Source organism: Somniosus microcephalus, chromosome 3 (genome assembly GCF_052327205.1).
Source record: "Somniosus microcephalus isolate GS21.2 chromosome 3, FLI_Smic_1.0, whole genome shotgun sequence".
NCBI lineage: Eukaryota > Metazoa > Chordata > Chondrichthyes > Squaliformes > Somniosidae > Somniosus > Somniosus microcephalus.
The window spans coordinates 243870819-243893270 of record NC_140989.1 but is presented as its reverse complement, the minus strand read 5'-3'; the positions used below and the strand labels follow the sequence as shown (position 1 = coordinate 243893270).

Here is a 22452-nt window from a genome sequence, read left to right as displayed (position 1 = left end):
ACATCCATCATGATACCTCTGGAGAGTGCAGTCATTCTGTGAAAAATCACAGGCAGCTTTGTGACTTCGAGATCACTTATGATGAATTGAGACTACTCAAAAGGGAATTGCCACAAATGCAAGAGCTATGTGAAAAATAAATTGGATTGTAGGAGATGTAGGAACAGGAGTGGGTCATTCAGCCGCTCGAGCCTGTTTCACCATTCAATTAGATCATGGCTGATCTGTACCTCAGCTCCATCTACCCGCCTTGGTTCCGTGACCCTTAATACAAATTCCAGTCTTGTCTTTCTATCAAACTGATCATCTATAAAGTGATGGACAGTTTGATAATCACAACTGACCAGAAAGAGAGAGTTAATTGAAGTCATACTTTAAGTTGTCGCTCTATAAAGTAAAGCTAATAGCTGAATATGATCGTTCAACAGCACAGTTCCTCGTTATCTTTCAAGGATAAGCGGGATCACAATGCTGGACTGCCAAAATAAATCAAAGTTTATTGAGTTCAGTTTTGGTTGGCCGCAAATGAAGCTCTCTCGGTTTGGAATGGTGTGGCTAAGGTGCAGATTTTTAAAAAAACAGCAATTTCCTTTTTCTTTTTTGGGAATCAGAAATGTAGAATTGATCCTATGCTTCACGTTGCTGTGGATTAGAGGAAAACGGAATTTATTGGGTTCAGTTATGGCTGTGTTTGGGGAGTCGGTGGTTACCGTGCTGGATCCAAAAACATCCCAATTGGTTGGCAAAGCCAACTTTAAGGAAATATAATTTCTCGTTTATATACCGTCCCGTGTGTGAAGTAATCTGCTGTAAACATTAACATAAAGCAAGCAATTCAGGAAAAAAATCCCATAGAGTTCTCTGTAGAGACTACACTGATAGATTTACAGTGTGTGTCTGTCTAGGAAGCTTTAGAAATCTTTAATGTTCATTTGCTCTGTAAATATTTGGACAGCTGATGTTCTTTTAAACCTATCCCATTATTAAATAAATACTTGTGACTAAATCAGTATGAAATATGTTTGAATTTTGATTGTTGCAGACGTTGTTTTTCTTGTTTACTGAATCTAGCGGAGCAGGCTCGAGAGGTCAAGTGGCCTATTCCTGCTCCTATTTCTTCCAGAACTCGATAGACTCTGGAACAGTACCCATGGATTGGAGGGTAGCTAATGTTACCCCACTATTCAAAAAAGGTGGTCGAGAAAAAGCGGGGAATTATAGACCGGTAAGCCTGACATCAGTAGTGGGGAAAATGCTAGAATCTATTATAAAAGATGTAATAGCAGAGCACTTGGTAAGCAGTGACAGGATCGGACAAAGTCAACATGGATTTACAAAAGGTAAATCATGCTTGACTAATCTACTGGAATTTTTTGAGGATGTAACTGGTAAAATAGATAAGGGAGAACCAGTGGATGTGGTGTATTTGGACTTTCAGAAGGCTTTCGATAAGGTCCCACATAAGAGATTAGCGTGCAAAATTAAGGCGCATGGGATTGGGGGCAAGGTATTGACTTGGGTAGAGAACTGGTTGGCGGACAGAAAGCAAAGAGTTGGAATAAACGGGTCGTTTTCCGAGTGGCAGGCAGTGACTAGTGGGGTACCGCAAGGATCGGTCCTAGGACCCCAGCTGTTCACAATATATATTAATGATCTGGACGAGGGAATTGGATGTAATATCTCCAAATTTGCAGACGACACAAAGCTGGGTGGGAGGGTAAGTTGTGAGGAGGATGTCGTGAAACTCCAGTACGATTTGGACAGATTGGGCAGAAACATGGCAAATGCACTATAATGTGGATAAATGTGAGGTTATCCACTTTGGTGGCAAAAACAGGAAGGCAGATTATTATTTGAATGGCAATAGATTGGGAGAAGGGGAAGTGCAAAGAGACCTGGGTGTTCTTGTGCACCAGTCGCTGAAGGTAAGCATGCAGGTGCAGCAGACGGTTAAGAAGGCAAATGGTATGTTGGCCTTCGTAGCAAGAGGGTTCGAGTACAGGAACAAGGATGTCTTGCTACAGTTGTACAGGGCCTTGGTGAGACCGCACCTTGAGTACTGTGTGCAGTTTTGGTTGCCTTACCTGAGGAAGGACGTTCTTGCCATGGAAGGAATGCAGCGAAGATTCACCAGGCTGATACCTGGGATGGCAGGAATGACGTATGAGGAGAGATTGTGTCGATTGGGCTTATACTCACTGGAGTTTAGAAGATTGAGAGGGGATCTCATCGAAACTTATAAAATTCTGTCAGGCCTGGACAGACTAGATGCAGGAAGGATGTTTATGATGGCCGGGGAGTCCAGAACCAGGGGTCATAGTCTAAGGATAAGGGGTAAGCCATTTAGGACTGAAATGAGGAGGAATTTCTTCACCCAGAGAGTGGTGAACCTGTGGAATTCTCTGCCACAGAGGGGGTGGAGGCCAGTTCATTAAATATATTCAAAAGAGTTGGATATATTTCTTAAGGCTAAAGGGATCAAGGGATATGGGCAGAAGGCAGGGACAGGGTACTGAATTTGGGTGATCAGCCATGATCTCATTGAATGGCGGAGCAGGCTCGAGGGGCCGAATGGCCTACTCCTGCTCCTATCTTCTATGTTTCTATGTTAAAAACTGATCTTTTTCTTTACTGAGGAACGTTTATTCCCTCAAAAGATATTTCCTTTGATAGGAAGTTGTTTGTTCCTAGTTAGGGTGTGTATATTACATATCATTGGAATAGAAGAAAACAGGAACAATAAATAGACAGTTATCCATCTAGCCCACTCGACCCACAGTCTGGACTTGAACGCATCATACGATTTCTCTCTTACCTCAGTGCTAGGTCTGTGAACTTCTAATCCCCAATGAATAATGAACCAGTCCATTTCCTTTTTGAATGCGTCACTGCACTCACTAGCAATTTGTCCTATAAAACTGAGTAAAAATATTTCAGTTGAGGTGGTGAGAAAAATCAGGGTTGGGGGGTAAAACGAGCATCTAATTTGCTATCGCCCATTTTTCACTATTGTGCAAGACAAATTTCACTCCCAGACCATTTATAGTGATTGATGGGTCTGGAATGATGGATCATAGATGTAAGATTAAATGTAAGTGATTTAGGACAGAACGGGAGAAACCTTTTCAACAAGGTTAGGTAGTTAGTTGAAGGAAGCAGGAGTAAAGGGATATGGGAACAGGGCAGACATACAAGCTTAGGACTACTGCTCGAGTTATTTTTTATTCGTTCCTGGGATGTGGGTGTCGCTGGTGAGGCCAGCATTTATTGCCCATTCCTAGTTGCCCTTGAGAAGGTGGTGGTGAGTCGCCTTCTTGAACCGCTGCAGTCGTGTGGTGATGGTACTCCCACAGTGGTGTTAGGGAGGGAGTTCCAGGATTTTGATCCAGCGACGATGAAGGATCGGCGATATACTTCCAAGTCAGGATGGTGTGTGACTTGGAGGGGAATCTGGAGGTGGTGGTGTTCCCATGCGCCTGCTGCCCTTGCGTGGGATAAACGCCAACACAGACTGGTTGGGCCAAACAGCCTGTTTCCGTGTTGTAATTTCTATGTAATTAGCTTGAGGTAGGGATATTTTAAGATCACCATTTTTTTTACAAGCAGTCGACAGAAATCATGAGGCGAGCATAAAACATCTTGGCAAGCTTGTTATGCACTTATCAGGATCCAGCTGCACACACATGTTGTTGCTTTCCCATTGCATTTTTCATGTTCCATACTCCAGAGAGTGCCCCATGCAGTCAGTAAATCAAGTCTGTACATTATGCTTGACAGTCAGGAAGTGAACCAGAATCTGTGCTTTCACAATCCCTAGGAAACGTAGTAAGAAACAGGTAAAAGTCCCACGGGACTCGCAATTTTCCCTGTACAGTGGAAACTTTTGGTATCCCTTGCAATTTGTCAAAAGTGTCAATAAGCAAGCATTGATAATACCATTGCAGTTTCCCCTAAGTGCAGCGTTCAAGATAAACCTTTGACTCGGGGAAAAATAAATCACATTTTACTCCTATTCCCACTACAGTCGAGAGGTGATTTTGATTATTCAGCCTGTTAAAATGCCTTGAGCAGTTGTCTCTCTCTGCTCATGTGGTGGGAGAGGCAGCACAGGAGAAGACATACAGACTGACAACCGTGACATCTAAAAGAAAACAAAGCAAGTCATGTACACTATGTAAAGTTTTACATGTAGTCCATACTTCCTGCAAAAAGTGCACTTATTCCCTGCAACAATTTCCCAGTATGCTTTGTTGATCATCCACCTATTGTTGTTAGAAAGAAAACAAAGAACTTGCATTTATATAGCACCTTTCACAACCGCAGGATGTCCCAAAGCACTTTACAGCCAATGAAGTACTTTAGAAGTGTAGTCACTGTTGTAATATAGGAAATGTGACAGCCAATTTGCGCACAGCAAGCTCCCACAAACAGCAATGAAATAAATGGCTAGGCCATCTGTTTTAGGTGTTGGTTGAGGGCTAGATTATGGCCAGGACACTGGATAGAACTCCTCTGCTCTTCTTCAAAATAGTGCCATGGAATTGTTTACGTCCACCTAAGAGGGCAGACGTGCCCTCGGTTTAACATCTCAGCCAAAAGATTGCACTTCCGGCAGTCAGCACTCCTGCAGTATTGCACTGGAGTATCAGCCTAGATTTGAAGCTCTAGGGCTCGATTTTCCAAGCCCCGAGGAGGCAGGTTTGGAGGCAGGAATGGTGGGAAAATTGCAGAATCGGGGGGCAGGAACCCATCCCGCCCCCAACCCACCTCCGTGCCAATGTCCCAGGAGGCGGTGACCCGACCTGTGCTGGGAGCCGCCTCCCCGAGGCAGGAAGGGGATTAGTGCCAATTAACTGCCTGTTAACAGGCAGTTTTTTGCCTAATCCCTATTTTTAGCCCTGAAGTGTGGGCTTCCCGACGGCTCCAAACCACGCCAAATTAGCGAGGCAGACCATCGGTCTGCAAGGATTGAAGGGGTCGAGATGTCCGTTGTGCAGGTGAGTGATGGGTGCATGTGTGCAGAGGTAAGTGTGTGAGGTAAGTGTAAAGGCCTAGAAATTCAGTATAGCCACATTTGGGGCGCTACAGCCGGGCGTTCGCTAAATTTTGCGCCCGGCGCAACTTAGCGCCACCTTCGCCGATATTCAGTTGCATCGCTCCAAGAGGTTGCTGCTGCGCTAAAGCAGGCGATGCACGACTATCATTAGGCGCTAAGCCGGCGATCCGGGGCACTACCACCGAGGGCGGGCGCAGCGCAGGTGCGGCGAGTTGCTGATTGAAGGCAGACAGTCAGACGCTGGTCAGCTCTTAAAGGGGGAGGGTGGGATTGTTTGGCTGCCACGCCCTGCACACTGCAGCCCTTAAGCAAGGCCTGACCACTGGTGTTTGAACTGCTCCACACCCAGGAGAATGGAGAAGGCCAGGGATAGAACGCAGCGCTTCGGCGAGGGTGACCAGAGGGTGCTTTTTGGCGCAGTGGAGCGCAGGCGCCATGTCCTCTTCCCTGAGGGTGGCAGGAGGCCACTGCCCACCGATTATCGGAAAGCCTGGAGGGAGGTGGCAAACAGGGTCACCTCCAACAGCGTGGTTGGCAGGACTCCAACCAAATGCCGAAAAAAATTCAACGACCTCACTCGGGTTGTCAGGGTGAGTACCCTTTCCAGTATCCTCCTCATCCCTGCATGTGCACCTCACTTTATGACCAAAGGGACCTGAAAGCCCTAATGCCCAGCCCTCATCCAGCAGCTATGGGACTGTCATGAAAAGCAGTTGCACATTCAGGACTTTATACATTGTCAGGGCTATTCCACCATGGGAGGCAGTGCAGGCAAGATCAGGGCTTGACACTGTACTTAGAGGCCATCCTTTCTCTTGCAGGGCAAGCTGGCGCATAACCGAAGACAGCAGCGACAGACCGGGGGAGGCCGTCCTGACCTGAAACAGCTCAGCGACCTAGAGCAGCGAGTGGAGCGGATCATGGCAGGCCGGCTGATTGGCCCCGTCGCCACTGGAGATGCCGACCCTGTTCTGGGCACCAATGGTAAGGTCATCACCTTTTTGACCTCTCTCTTTCCACTTACGCCTCACACCAGCATCCTTTGCCACTATCGAACCAATGCAGTGCATAGCAGCACTCATGCCTCCCTCGCTGCCGCCCTGACCTCACTCTAAAGCAACTCTTGTGCCTTCCTGCTTTCAGATGGTGAATCGCCAGGTGAGGAGGCGGCCCCTCAAGCTGGCACTGTCTCGGAGTCAGAAATAGAGAAGAGGAAGCTGGTCCATCAGGGACACCCTCAGCCGAGGCAGCCCGTGGCCATGATGGGGACACGTCTTCCCTGGAGGGGAGCAGGGGGGGGAAGGGTCGGAGGAGAGTGAAGCTCCGGGGCCCAGCGGGCTGCAGCAACGCGGGAGGGGTGGGGAAGCTCGGCGGCCTCCTCCCCGGAGGGTGAGTGCGGCCTCCAGTCCTGCTACGCTGAGCGCAGAGGAGGTGCGGCTCCTTAAGGAAATGGGCACCCAGGCTGAGTGCAGGCACACTGAGCTCATGGCTGCAGTGGCAAGGATGCCTGACTCCATAGAGTCACTGGCAAGGAGGGTACAGGAATTCGGGGCAGCACAGGCCAGGAGTCTGCAAGAATTCAGTGCAGCACAGGCTAGGGGTCTGCAGGACTTCACGACATCACAGGCGGCCTCCAGCCAAATGCTTAGTCGTGCCGTGCATTCACTGGCTGGTGTCATGCAGACACAGACCAGGGCCACACGCGCACTAACTGCTGCCACCCTCGCTGGATCGGCCAGGCATCGCCGGGGCACTCGCCGCGCTGCAGCAGCCCAGCAGTCTGTGCTTCAGCAGATTGCTGCACATGCTGCAGTGCTGGCCTGTGTGAGTGCCAGTGCATCAGCCGACCATGGAGTGCCTGTGCTCTGTCAGGTTGGCAGCATTCCTGCAGCCACTGTCACTCCTCCACTGCAGATGCCACCACCCGTAGGACAGACTGCTGCCGCCCAAGCAGAGTTGGAGCAGTCAGCAGCCGGCCCCTCCAGGCCCAGAGCTGGTCCAGGCCGACCCCCAAGGGCATCTGCCATCTCACCATCTGGCCCTCAGCAACCTTCCCCCAGCCTTGCTGCAGCCACTGGGGTCCCATTGAGGAGGAGCTGCAGGGCGGGTAGGGGCCAGTCACGGAAGCGAGACGGATCGCCCTCACAGGGGGGAAAAGTAGAAGGTGTGGCCAAATGTGTTGTTTTATATATGAAGGCCGAGACTGGTGTATTTGTTTTATATATAAAGGCCGAGACTGGTGTATTTGTTTTATATATAAAGGCCGAGACTGGTGTATTTGTTTTATATATAAAGGCCGAGACTGGTGTATTTGTTTTATATATAAAGGCCGAGACTGGTGTATTTGTTTTTTATATGAAGGCTGAGACTGGTGTCCTCGTTTTTTTAGGGGGGGTTTCTCTGAATCAGTTTGTCATGCGGGAAGGGCACAGAGTTATCACAGTAAAAATATTTCTTTAATCGCACTGTCCATGTTTGCTTTTGGAAGTATTTGTTGCCTTGATCAGCTGAGGGCTTGTGGAGCGGCTACATTCATCTTCTTTCATTGGCACAAGCCATTCCCTGAGAGGGGGCCTAGAACCGAGTTGCAATAAGCCGCCGACGGACGGCCCTTGCACTTTCTGCCTCCCTCCCGTGCTGGTGCTCCTCCTCCTCCTCCTCCTCTGGTGGTCCTCCAATGTCTGCTGGCAGTGGCTGAGTCCTACAGATAGCCAGGTTGTGCAGCATGCAGCACACGACAACGAAATGGGAGACTCGCTCAGGCGAGTATTGTAGGGCTCCTCCGGAACGATCCAGACAGCGGAACCGTTGCTTCAGCATGCCGATTGTGTGCTCAATGATGTTCCTGGTTGCTTGATGGCTGTCATTGTATCGCTCTTCAGCAGGGGTGCTGGGCGCACGGAGCGGGGTCATCAGCCAGGTGCACAAAGGATAGCCTTTGTACCCGAGAAGCCATCCTCGTGGGTGAGGCTGGGCCTCGAAAATGTCTGCCACAGAAGTCTGGCACAGGATGAAGGCATTGTGGCTGCTGCCTGGAAAGCGGGCATTGACAGCTAGTATGAGCTGCCTGTGGTCACGCACCAACTGCACGTTGAGCGAATGGGAGCCCTTCCGGTTGCGGTAATCCTCGGCATTCTCTAGAGGTGCCCGCAAAGCCACATGTGTGCAGTCAATGGCGCCCTGCACCATGGGGAAGCCCGCTAATGCTGCAAATCCCATTGCACGCTCTTGCTGCTTGTCCAGGGTCATGGGGAAGGAGATGAACTGACGTCTCCTTCTGAAAAGGGCATTGGTCACCTGGCGGATGCAGCAATGTACCGCGAACTGGGAGATGTTGGAAATGTCCCCAGTAGCGGATTGGAAGGAGCCGGTGGCATAGAAGTTGAGAGCCACCGTCACCTTCACTGCCACCGATAGAGATGTCCTGCTCCTGGGCTGTGGCTGCAGATCTCTGCGAAGCAGGTGGCAGATCTCAGTGACTACCTCCCTTCTGAATCGCAGCCTCCGAACACACTGCTCCTCAGACATGTTCAGATATGAGAACTGCTGGTGGTATACCCTGGGTGGGTAAGGCCTCCTGTGCCGACGCCTGTTGGCCCTTCTCCATCTGGCCATGACTGGCACTCTCTCACGGCGTCTCTGAGCCCTTTGAATGCAATGCAGTAAGCCAACGTCTACACCCATTGCAGCCCCCATTAGATGTATCGGATCAATGCTATGGCACTGAAAGTTAAATCCAAGTGCAAAGCTCTGGCCTGAAGCCACAAGTACCTGTGCGAGTGTTCAGCCAAACCAGAAAGCTCTCTACCTTTGTCTCTCTCCAAATATCCGTCTCTCACAAAGAAGGAGTGGAGCAAAATGGCAGGAGGAGTTCCCTTTAATTAGCACCCCCCGCGCCCCGCAGCGACTGGAAACTGTTCCCCTCTACCAGTCGCGGGGGGCGCCATGCGCACAATAGGCCGGCGCCACTGAATTTCCAGTTCGGGGCGCACAAAGGGCGTTGCACCATGAAATGACGTCAGGATCTGCGCGCGCAGCTGAGCGCGCGCTATGGTTTTGCGCCAGCGCTAAATCTTAACTGAATTTCGTGGGAGGCGCAGATCGCGCCACGCCCGGGCGCGAGCCGCTTAGTGCCCCACTTCTCCTCCTCCTAAGGCGCTAGCGGCTGGTGCAAACAACTGAATTTCTAGGCCAAAGTGTTTTAATAAGTTTTACTTACCTTTACTTTCTCCTGCAGGCTTCTGTTGTGTCTGGGTATAATAAGATACAGACTGCAGCAGAAACGGTACAACAGGTGTTTACTCAACGTGGCTCACAGTTGAACTGACTGTACAGATTGCTACTCAGTGCTATATACAGGTGTGGTCACTGCCGGTACTACAGTATACATGAGCTGTAAAAAGTAGTTCTGCTCCTTAAAAGGTATATACATTACAATTCCTCCCCTTTTAGATTAACAGTACCATAACACTCATTTAACAATTAAATATCAAACTAATTACAATGAACACTTTTAACATGCAACATTAGCTGAAAATAGTCTATTTATATATTCAGTCTTTGGGGAGGCCTCCTGATCCTTTCTGGATAGCGCCTTTCCCGAGTGTCTTGCTCTTGGTGCGAAGGGGATTCTGGCGCCCTGTCGTCGGTTGGTTCATCAGCTTTCGATGCTACTGTTTCTGGGGTAGATGCGACCTGTACGTCGGGTTCATCACCAGGTACGTATGGGCGAGGCATGGGGTTGACTTGTTCCTGTGACTCTAGGATCTGATCAGCATGGCGTCTCACAATGCTCTCCCCAACGTCCACTGTGTACATTAGTGGGCCCTGCCGTGTGCATATCGTTCCTGGCTGCCATTTTTCTGTTCGGTAGTCGCGGGCCAAGACTGGTTGCCCTACATTGAAGCTCCTTGTTGGCTTCTCATGGATGTGCTGGAATTGCTTACTCTCAACATCTCTTCGTGCGTTTGGTCTGAGCAAATCCAGGCGAGATCTTAACCTTCGGTTAAAGAACATCATGGCTGGGGCCTGGTTGGTGACTGCATGTGTCGCATTCCGGTAGGCGAAGAGGAAATTGTCCACCTTGTGCTGCAGCGGAATGTTGTCATTGTACATAGCCTTTATTGCCTTCTTAAAGGTTTGTACAAACCTCTCAGCCAATCCATTTGTGGCTGGATGATACGGGGCGGATGTGTAATGCCTTACCACATTCTTTTTCAAGGACCTCCGGAACTCTTCGGACACAAACTGTGGTCCGTTGTCGGAGCAAATCTGTTCTGGCAAGCCATTCCTGGCAAAAATGGTCCGTAGGACTGCAATAGTTTTCTCCGTGGTGGTGGAGGACATTTTGATGACCTCAGGCCATTTCGAGTGCGCATCCACGGCTATTAAAAACATTGAGTCCATGAATGGACCAGCAAAATCAATATGCACCCGTTGCCATGGAGATGAGGGCCACTCCCATGGGTGTAGAGGGGCCTGTGGTGGTGCATTTTGGACTTTCTGGCATCCTGAGCAGCTCTTGGTTAGGTCCTCGATTTGTTTATCGATTCCCGGCCACCACACATAAGCCCTGGCTAGGCTTTTCATTTTTACCCCTCCCAGATAACCCTCATGAAGCTCATTGAGCACTCTATCCCTTAACTTGGGTGGAATTACCACTCGGGATCCACACATCAAGGTCCCCCAGCACACTGACAGCTGTTCTCTCCTTGTCGAGAATGCTGGCAACAGTGAGTCACCATGTGCTGACCATCCCTTCACCATCAAATCATACACCCGAGACAGTGTCGGGTCATTTCGGGTTTCCATTTCGATACAAGCGTTAGTTACCGGTAGGTATTCAACTATAGTCGAATGGAATATTTCGACAGGATCCACTGCTGGTGCTTCCTCCGCAGTAGGCAGTGGCAGGCGTGATAGCCCATCAGCATTTCCATGCTGTTTCGTGCCCTTATATTCAATCTCATAGTGGTGCGCCCCTAGAAAAAGTGACCATCTTTGCAGTCGTTGCGCAGTCATCACCGGAACGCCCTTCTTCGGATTAAAAATGGAGACAAGAGGCTGGTGATCAGTCAGCAAGGTGAATTTCTGCCCGTGCAGATAGTGATTGAACTTTTTCACTCCCCACACTAGGCTGAGGGCCTCCCTGTCAATCTGGGCGTAGTTATGCTCGGCGGAGGTTAGTGATCGTGACGCAAAGGCTATTGGCCTCTCTGAGCCGTCCGAGAATTTGTGCGACAGCACCGCTCCAATGCCGTAGGGTGACGCATCACATGCCAACCGAATTGGTAATGCTGGGTTGTAATGGGCCAATACCTCTTTCGATGTGATTAGTGTTTTGCTCTTCTGGAAAGCTCGTCTACATTCGTCACTCCACTTCCATGGCACCCCAGTTTGCAGTAGGGTGTTCAGTGGGTGTAGTATTGTAGACAAATTTGGCAAGAACTTATGGTAGTAGTTTACCAGCCCGAGGAACGACCTCAGTTGTGACACATTTTCCGGTGCTGGAGCCTTGACTACTGCCTCAATCTTCTCTGGGGACTTATGTAGCCCCTCTTTATCGATAACGTGGCCACAATACGAGATCTGTTTTCTAAAAAACTCGCATTTGGGGCGGTTCGCTCGGAGCCCATATTCCTGCAATTTAGTGAGCACCTGCTCCAGGTTGGTAAGGTGATCACTGTCATTTTCGCCCGTGACCAGGATGTCGTCCAAATAACACTGGGTCCCTGGGATCCCTTACAGGACTTGTTCCATTGCCCTCTGCCAAATAGCCGGAGCTGATGCTACCCCGAATACCAGCCGGTTGTATTGGTAGAGACCTTTATGGGTGTTGATTGTGAGGTATTTTTTTGATGCTTCTTCTACCTCCATTTGCAGATACGCCTGGGCCAGATCAATCTTAGTGAAGCGTTTCCCTCCAGATAGCGAGGCGAAAATATCTTCAATCCGCGGAAGTGGATATTGTACGGTGTGAAGGACCGGGTTCACTGTTACCTTAAAGTCCCCACAGATGCGAACCTTCCTTGGTTCCCCAGGCGTGCTGCTCAACGACTTTTTCATCACAGGGACGATGGGTGTAGCCCACTCGCTCCAGTCTACCGTGGACAGTACACCTGAACGTTCCAGACTCTCCGGCTCTGCTTCGACGGCTGGGCGGATCGCATAAGGTACCGGTCCGGCCTTAAAAAATTTTGGGCTTGCGTTTTCTTCAATTTTAATCATCGCTGTCATGCCTTTTAGTGTTCCGAGTCCTTGCTGGAACACTTCTTTCGCATCAGTTAGGATCTTTGACAGTCGCCCAGGTGTGACGTCGTCATCCTTTTTGTCAGCCACAGTCAGTGCCTGTATGGAATGCCAATCCAGTTGTATTTTCCGGATCCATTCACGTCCCAGTAATGGTGGTCCTCCATCTTGCAATATATACAGGTCTAGTTTTGGTGTTTCCTTACTGTTATATATAACGGTCACCCTTATTTTTCCTTTGGGGTAGACTTTTTGCCCCGTGTACGTCTTCAAAATAATTTTTGTGTCTCTCAAGGGTATGTGTGAGAATAGCCGCTCGTAGTCCCGTCGGTTTATGACTGTTAGGGCTGATCCTGTGTCCAATTCCATCTTTACCTGGACTCCTGCTATCTTGAAAGTGACCCAAATGGTTCGGTGATCCTCCATTGTGATCACATTATGTCGTTTCAGACAACTCAGTTCCCTGCTTTCGGAGTCGTTATCACTCTTTTGTTCGTCTGAACTATTCTCCGTCATCTTATGTACCTTCTTGTACTTTCCTGTGGTAGGTTTCTTATTGCTGGTTTTCTTTCCCGACCTGCAGACTCGTGCTATGTGTTCTACTTTTCCACACTGTCTGCACACTTTGTCTTTGAACCAGCAATCATTCTGGTCGTGTGTTGTTCTGCCGCAGCGATAGCACTTCTCTGTTCTATATGACATTTCGTTTGTGCCATATTCTTGCGGTCTCTGTTGTATCTCTGCAGCGCCCCGTGCTGCTGCTTCATATGATACCGCAATGCTGAAAGCCTTTTCCAGTGTAAGGTCCTTTTCAGATAAAAGCCGTTTCTGGGTTCCTTCACTTTGAAGCCCACACACAAACTTGTCCCTTAAGGTATCTGCCAGTCCCGCTCCAAACTGGCAGTGTTTCGATAGTTTGCGCAGTTCTATTAAATAATCAGCATTGCTTTCATCCTTATGCTGGTTCCGTTTGTGAAACTTGAATCTTTCTGCTATCAGCAGCGGTGTGGGGTTTAAATGTTCCTGTAGTATCATTACTATGTCTTCAAAACTCTTTTCCATTGGCTTCGTTGGGGTTACTAGATTTCGTAATACCCATACGTCTTTGCACCCATACGTCTTTGCACCCATTAAATTTAACAATACCGACGCTTTCTTGTCATCTGACACCTCATTTGCCTTGCAGTACACCTCTATTCGCTCGACATATGTAGTCCAATCTTCGACTTCATTGTCAAATGCGGTGATACTGTCACTCTTCGGCATTTTGGGTGTGGTTTAAAATGGCATCTCCCAATGGCTTAAAATGGCGTCTCCCGCGCTTTCCTTCCTCCCCCGCTGCTGCCAATGCCACACTTGGCGGTCTTCGTGGCAATGGCGGCGCCTCGCGGGTTTCTGCGCGTCTCTCCCTCTCTCCGACGCTGCTCGGCCCCTGAACACCGGCTGCGCCCTGTGCGCTCTGCCCTCTCTCTCTCTCCCGACGACGCTGCTCGGCCCTTTGCTGTGCCGCTCGGTCAGGCTCTAGCCCGCCGCTGTCCGGGAAGGGTCTGCGCACTACCTGTTGCCAGCCCGTTTCGCTGGACCACCTCGACTGGAAAGCCAAGCCTGGCTCTCGACAGCCTCCCCCGCAATTCTCGAGTCTCTGCTGGATGACTCGGTGGTTGCCTGTGGTCGACGCCCGAGTCTCTGGCCTTGACCTCCAATCCACTGATCTCCAGGAACGAATCCCCGGGAGGTGATGCAAAGTTGCAGGTGGGTTCGAACTTGCCTCGTCGTCAATGTTGTGTCTGGGTATAATAAGATACAGACTGCAGCAGAAACGGTACAACAGGTGTTTACTCAACGTGGCTCACAGTTGAACTGACTGTACAGCTTACTACTCAGTGCTATATACAGGTGTGGTCACTGCCGGTACTACAGTATACATGAGCTGTAAAAAGTAGTTCCCCCCCCTTAAAAGGTATATACATTACAGCTTCCTTCCTTCAGTTCTCGGGAGTCCCTCAGCTCACCGGCACAGAAAGCAGAATGGCCGCTGAACTGTCAAAAGCTGCAGCCTCTGCTTTCTGGTCTGGAGAGATTTCTAACCGGGTCTGTGTAGAAGGACTCAGGTTAGAAGTAAGACTGTCAGTGTTTGACAGCTTCAAACAGCTGTGAAACACTGATATTTCATCACTTGACAGATGAAATTTCAGTCTGTGACGTCACCTGTTGCCGGGTGGCCCTTAATTGGCCTGCTGAGCCCGCTGGGCGGGCTCAACAAGGTCAATCAGGTTAAAATTGCGTGGATTGGCCGCATCTCGATGGAGGTGGGACTACAACCCCGAAAGTTGTAGTCCCGCCTCCTTCCCGACTTCTGAATGAAAATCACCCCCATAGAGTACAAAAGTAAGGAAGTTATAATGAACCTTTATAAAACACTAGTTCGGCCACAACTGGAGTATCGTGTCCAATTCTGGACACCGCACTTTAGGAAGGATGTGAAGGCTTTAGAGAGGGTGCAGAAAAGATTTACAAGAATGGTTCCAGGAATGAGGGACTTCAGTTACCTGGATAGACTGGAGAAGCTGGGGTTGTTCTCCTTAAAGCAGAGAGGGTTGAGAGGAGATTTGATAGAGGTGCTCAAAATCATGAGGGGTCTGGACAGAGTAGAGAGAAACTGTTCCCATTGGAGGAAGGGTCAAGAACTAGAGGACACAGATTTAAGGTGATTGGCCAGAAGATCCAAAGGTGACATGAGGAAAAGCTTTTTTACCCAATAAGTGGGTATGATCTGGAATGCATTGCCTGAAAGTGTGGTGGAGGCAGATTCAATCATGGCTTTCAAAAGGGACTTAGATAAGTACCTGAAGAAAAACAATGTGCAGGGCTACAGGGAAAGGGCGGGGGAGTGGGACTAACTGAAGTGCTCTTGCAGAGAGCTGGCACGGGCTAGACGGGCTGAATGGCCTCCTTCTGCACTGTAACCATTCTATGATTCTATGACTACCCATTTGGAACACAAGTAAACGACAAGAGCAAACGTAGTCCGTTTTTCCAGTCGGTATAATTGGCCTAGCTGTAGAATATTATCCCCACTTCCTGTGAAGTACCAGTCTGTGATTTACCCCTTGCTGGACTCTGAGATTTGATTATTGTATGAGATTTTCCGAGTTCCTCTTGCACCCAAACCCATGTATTAAGAATGAACTGGTTCTTACAGGTATACATGTGAGCAGTACCATTGTTGCTCCCATCAAGAACAATGTGGCATTGTTTATCACAAAGAACAGCAATGCAAGATGATAAATCGTGTTTTTTTCTTATTCCTATCCAATCTGGAGTTCAATCACAAAATGCTTGATATTTTTCCGAAGGCATAAAAAGAAATGAATCCCAGTTATTCATCACATAACTCTAGTACTAGTGAACATTGTAAACATGACAATAGTAAATCAATGATTTAATGGAACTGAAATGGATGTTCAGATTTAAATCTATGGCTTTATGAAATCTGAAAAAGCATTTATCATGCATTTAAACCTCCCATTATACACACTGAGCCACTGCAGGATTAGACTGCCTCTGTATTTGGGTAACATAAACATAAGAAATAGGAGCAGGAGTAGGCCATTCGGCCCCTCGAGCCTGCTCTGCCATTCAATAAGATCATTGGCTGATCTTCGACCTCATCTCCACCTTCCTGAACTATCCCCATATCCCTTGATTCCCTTAATATCCAAAAATCTATCGATCTCTGTCTTGAATGTACTCAACGACTGACTGAGCCGCCACAGCCCTCTGGGGTAGAGAATTCCTAAGTACCACCACCCTTTGAGTGAAGAAATTTCTCCTTATCTCAGTCCTAAATGGCCGACCCCTTATTCTGAGACTGTGACCCCTGGTTCTAGACTCCGCAGCCAGGGGAAACATGCTCCCTGCATCTACCCTGTCAAGCCCTGTAAGGATTTTGTATGTTTCAATGAGATCAGCTCTCATTCTTCTGAACTCTAGAGAATATAGGGTATTATGTGCTCAGGTTATGTTATGATCCTGCCTGCATAAATATCACAATGTTGACTTGAGATTGAGAAGCAGAATTGGGTATTTTTATTTAATGCCTCAATTGTATTGGTTAGAGGTGAGCTTTTGTACTGCACCAATACCAAACTGGTATTAGAAAGTTGAAATAAAAACAGAGAATGCTGGAAATCATTCAACAGGTCAGGCAGCATCTGTGAGGAGAGAAACAGAGTTAACGGTTCAGGCCGATGACCTTTCTGTTGTTCTGATGAAAGGTCATCGACCTGAAACGTTAACTCTGTTTCTCTCTCCACAGATGCTGCCTGACCTGCTGAGTGTTTCCAGCATTTTCTGTTTTTATTTCAGATTTCCAGCATCCGCAGTATTTTCCTTTTGTTTTGGTATTAGAAAGCTGCTGATAGTGCTGTTTCAGCCTCTGTCAAACAGTGCGCTAACAGTGTTTGTGTGTTTGGGTATGCGTGAGCAGGACTCAGCCTTTGCTGGTCAGTAAAGATGCAAATGGGCTGTGTAACCACAGCTTTACATTAGCACAGCTGTTAAAAGGCTGTACTGGGTAGTGTAATTGCAGCATGAACTGTTAGCTGATCGCCCAGCACAGGGAAATCTGTTTGAGAGGCTGCTGCTCCTCCAAGTCTTTGTAATATTCAATAAATTCTTTCGCCCTGTTCTGGAAGTATGTGTCATCCGTTCATTAGCATCTTATATAGTCTTACATAGTATTTACAGCACAGAAACAGGCCATTCGACCCAACAGGTCTATGCCGGTGCGTATGCGCCACATGAGCCTCCTCCCACCCTTCTTCATCTAACCCCATCAACATATCCTTCTATTCCTTTCTCCCTCGTGTGTTTATCTAGCTTCCCCTTAAAGAGGTTGGATCATATATGCTACATCTGTGGTACATTTGTCATTAGTTCAGTTGGCTTCACATTGTTTACTTGCGAAGAATATTCATCATTAACTGTGATGTTAAAGGTATTCACCTGTAATAGTGTGCTTTCACATGAGTGTGAATAGACTTACATCTATTATCATCAGTGAGATAGTAGTGTTGACTCTCCAACGGGTGTAAGAGTGAAAACACAACTTTTCCGCGGCATAGGAGAAGTATAAAATTCTACATTCATTTACTCACTAAAACAGGCGCTTCCTGAGCGGATGAAGGGCACAGCTTTTAATCAGAGTGGGCCTGGACTGTGCCACCCACCAAGTTGTTTTCCACTGCTGCCACTGAGCAAACAAAAGGCTCAGCTAACATCTAACCAAGCACAGATCTTTTAATCTGTGGGGAGTTTTTGTTTGGTTAAATGGCCATGATTTGTCAAGAGGGCCTCTCCCCAGCTCAAGACGTTCAAACAAAAGAATGGTCACAGGTTGGGTTGTGGCCAGCCCCACACTTAGGATCCTTTCAGTCTTAAAACAGTTTTTAAATGGATTCCAGAACCATTGCACAAAATGGCCCTCACGTATGCGTAAGTATTACGATTCTTTCTGCCAAGGAAAATATTATCCACCGTCAGCGAGATATGGCTCCAAGTAGATAAAACAGGAAAATTGTATTATTGCCACTGTTCATTATGCCATGCGTGGTTTGGAAACTGTATAGATTTTTTTCTTCATGTCTGTGATGATGAACATAAATATATGTGTTCTTAAAATCTGGTTTCAATAGAATGTGTCATCTTGGGTAGCAGAATGATGATACATATCTCTCTTGTGAAAGTGACCACAATCATCTTCTTCATGAAGATGTTCAACAGATTTCGCTCCAGCCCAATACATATCCCCTATTCGCAGTGTCCATGTTATTTATCAATTGCAGACATCCTAAATACAGGGAGATGCTGAGTGGGTTTCTCTGAATAACTGCAGTTTCATATCCCACTTTATACATGGGATTAATACCGTAACATATCATGGAAAATCACTTTTGTAAATGTTGCCTATATAGTTTTCAAGGCAAAGAAGCAACTTAGTACTCAGAGGCCTGAGTTTGGTTTTACCTTTTGACATACTTACCACCAGTCCTATTTTAAATAGAGTTTACATAGAATTTAGGGCACAGAAACAGGTCATTTGGCCCAACTGGTCAATGTCAGTGTTCATGATCCACACGAGCCTCCTCCCACCCTACTTCATCTAATACTATAGACTTTTGGGCTGTAATTTTCCTGTTGCCGAGAGTGCGGGTTTGGGGACGGGTCGTAAAAATCGCTGAAATTGCCAGCACGTCGGGAACCCACCGTCATCTAGCCGACTTCCGCATTTAACTCGGGCACATTTGGAGGCACGCCATGGACCTGATCGGGCGAGGCGGGTGATCTCATTCAAGTAATTAAATGCTTGTTGAGAGACCCTTAAGAGGGTTTTTAACACCAGCTTTTGGCTTTAACTTCAGGAGCACGGGATTCATACACCTTGGGAACCTCGTCTGTGAAGGGGAGGCGGAAGTTCAGTGGCCATTGTGCGAGTCCATTAATTGACAGCTTGGAAAAACAACATAAATACTCCCACATTTCACCCAATGTGGCTGTATGAGATGTAATTCTGTCACCAGGTTGCTGGGAGGTCCCCCTCTCTCCATCTCCCAACGCCAGCAGCTCTGCAACTCGAGGTATCTCCAGTGCCTCCTCCTCTGCTGGAGTCAATTGAGTGAATATTGGAGGGCCACCTCCAGTTCTCTGCCTTTCCCTATTGTTCTGGGCTCTCTTCTCCTGCAAGGAAGGAAAGAAGAGAACTTTGAGTGAGAGTGGTGGAATGAGTGTAAGGAATGGATGGGTTACATCTGTAGAGGGTGACTGTGAGGGATTAGCGTGACATTGCCAAATGGCCTCCTTCTGTGCTATGATTGCATTCGGATGAGGGTTAGTGTCAGAGGTGGTTAGTCAGATGGGGATGTGAGTATGTACATAGACAAGAGAGGGATGGGTGGACCTGCAAGGTAGGTAGGTGTGAGGAATGATGTGCAGGAGTAGGCTTGGAAAGGCAGAGTGATGGGGATGTGGTGACAGGCATATCAGAATCGTTTCCTGCACTGGATGCACGTCCTCCTGACAACATCCCTGCTGCTAACCTCCTCTGTGATCTCCAACCATGTCCTTTTGGTGTCTTGGGTGGTCTTTAGCACCTGTCGCCAGGAAGAGGACCTCCCTGCGTGCTCTCACTGCCTGCACCAGAATATGCAAGGGGTGCATCGCTAAACCGTGGTGCGGCCCTCTGCCTTTGTGTATCCATAACACATACTTTTATCAGCTTTGTAAAAGTAGTCAGACCTTTGGAAATCACCGTGCACACTCCTACATCAACCTTCAAATGAGATGTGTGCAAGGCTGCTTTAAAGGGAAACAAGGCTAACAAGGGAAATTAGGGATAGCATAAGATCCAAGGAGAGGGCATATAAATTGGCCAGAAAAAGCAGTAAACCTGAGGATTGGGAGCAGTTTAGGATTCAACAAAGGAGGACAAAGGGATTAATTAAAAGGGGGAAAATAGAGCATGAGAGTAAGCTTGCAGGGAACATAAAAACTGACTGTAAAAGATTTTATAGATATGTGAAGAGAAAAAGATTGGTGAAGTCAAGCGTAGGTCCTTTGTAGTCAGAATCAGGGGAATTTATAATGGGGGAACAAAGAAATGGCAGACCAATTAAATACATACTTTGGTTCTGTCTTCACAAAGGAGGACACAAATAACCTCCTAGAGATGTTGGGGAACATAGGGTCTAATGACAGGGAGGAACTGATAGAAATCAGTATTTGTAGGGAAATGGTGTTAAGGAAATGGATGGGATTGAGGGCTGATAAATCCCCAAGGCCTGATAATCTACATCGTAGGGTACTTAAGGAAATGGCCCTAGAAATAGTAGATGCATTGCGGGTCATCTTCCTAAATTCGATAGACTCTGGAACAGTACCCATGGATTGGCGGGTAGCTAATGTTACCCCACTGTTCAAAAAGGGTGGTAGAGAGAAAACGGGGAATTACAGACCGGTAAGCCTGACATCGGTAGTGGGGAAAATGCTAGAGTCCATTATAAAGGATGTAATGGCAAAACACTTGGATAAAAGTGACCGGATCGGACAAAGTCAACATGGATTTACAAAAGGTAAATCGTGCTTGACTAATCTACTGGAATTTTTTGAGGATGTAACTGGTAAAATAGATAAGGGAGAACCAGTGGATGTGGTGTACAGGTAGACTATCCTTTATCCGAACTTCCGAAAACCTCTAAAAACCGAAAGATTTTTCGTTCAGCGTAAGTCGTGCGCACGACATGACCAGAGTGGCGCACAACTTACGCTGAGCAGGGCAGAGGGTCACAGAGTTCCCTCCTGGGTAGGAGATTGCAGGCCGAGCCGGGCAGTGTGAAGGAGGTACCGGGAGAGTGAACCCAACAATACAGCGGCCAGTCCGATAGCTGCAGCAGCCCGTCCGATATTCTTTTCTCCCCCCGACCCGACCCGACCCCGTCCGATATTCTTTTCTCCCCACCCCCTGACCCGACCCAACCTGACCCCGCGACCCGTCCGATATTCTTTTCTCCCCACCCCCTGACCCGACTCGACCTGACCCCGCGGCCCGTCCGATATTCTTTTCTCCCCACCCCCTGACCCGACCCGACCTGACCCCCGACCCGTCTGATATTCTTTTCTCCCGACCTGACCCGAACCGAACCGCGGCCCGTCCGATATTCTTTTCTCCCCCCTGACCACCCCCCTGACCCCAACCCCCACCCCGGACCCCCCCCCGACCCCGACCTGAACCGCGGCCCGTCCGATATTCTTTTCTCCCCCCCCCCCACCCGACCTGATTTGCGGGCCAGCTTAGTAGGAGTCAGCCGATAACCGGCTTTCCAGAGAAGCAGGAAGGGGAATGAGACACAGAACAGTCGCAAGAGGTAGCCTGAACTTTTAAAATTTATATTAAATACAAATTTCCCAGTCTTATAATACCTTCTGAAATCCGAAAAATTCCGAAAACCGAAACTCAGCTGGTCCCAAGGCTTTCGGATAAGGGATAGTGTACCTGTATTTGGATTTTCAAAAGGCTTTCGATAAGGTCCCGCATAAGAGATTAGCATGTAAAATTAAGGCACATGGGATTGGGGGCAAGGTATTGACTTGGATAGAGAACTGGTTGGCAGACAGAAAGCAAAGAGTTGGAATAAACGGCTCTTTTTCCGAGTGGCAGGCAGTGACTAGTGGGGTACCGCAGGGATCGGTCCTTGGACCCCAGCTATTCACAATATATATTAATGATCTGGATGAGGGAACTAGATGTAATATCTCCAAGTTTGCAGATGACACAAAGCTGGGTGGGCGTGTGTGCTGTGAGGAGGATACCGAGAAACTCCAGTATGATTTGGACAGGTTGGGTGATTGGGCAGAAGCATGGCAGATGCAATATAACGTGGATAAATGCGAGGTTATCCACTTTGGTGTCAAAAACAGGAAGGCAGATTATTATCTGAATGGCAATAGATTGGGAGAAGGGGAAGTGCAACGAGACCTGGGTGTCCTTGTGCACCAGTCGCTGAAAGTAAGCATGCAGGTGCAGCAGGCGGTTAAGAAGGCAAATGGTATGTTGGCCTTTGTAGCGAGAGGGTTTGAGTACAGGAACAAGGATGTCTTGCTGCAATTGTACAGGGCCACATCTGGAGTATTGTGTGCAGTTTTGGTTGCATTATCTGAGGAAGGATGTTCTTGCCATGGAGGGAGTGCAGCGAAGATTCACCAGGCTGATACCTGGGGTGGCAGGAATGACGTATGAGGAAAGATTGGGTCGATTGGGCTTGTACTCGCTGGAGTTTAGAAGAATGAGAGGGGATCTCATCGAAACATAAAATTCTAACAGGACTAGACAGACTAGATGCTGGAATTATGTTCCCGATGGTCGGGGAGTCCAGAACCAGGGGTCACAGTCTAAGGATAAGGGGTAAGCCATTTAGGACAGAGATGAGGAGGAATTTCTTCACCCAGAGAGTGGTGAACCTGTGGAATTCTCTACCAAAGAAGGCAGTAGAGGCCAGTTCATTAAATATTTTCAAGAAGGAGTTGGATATATATCTTAAGGCTAAAGGGATCAAGGGATATGGAGAGAAGGCAGGAACAGGGTACTGAATTTG

General features: G+C 48.1%; 1 protein-coding gene across 1 annotated transcript in view; it reads left to right on the top strand.

Annotated features, from left to right (window-relative positions):
• The window catches only part of LOC147121784 (regulator of G protein signaling 5-like), a 66878-nt gene that overhangs the window by 7878 nt on the left and 36548 nt on the right, over positions 1-22452 (top strand). The window lies entirely within an intron of this gene.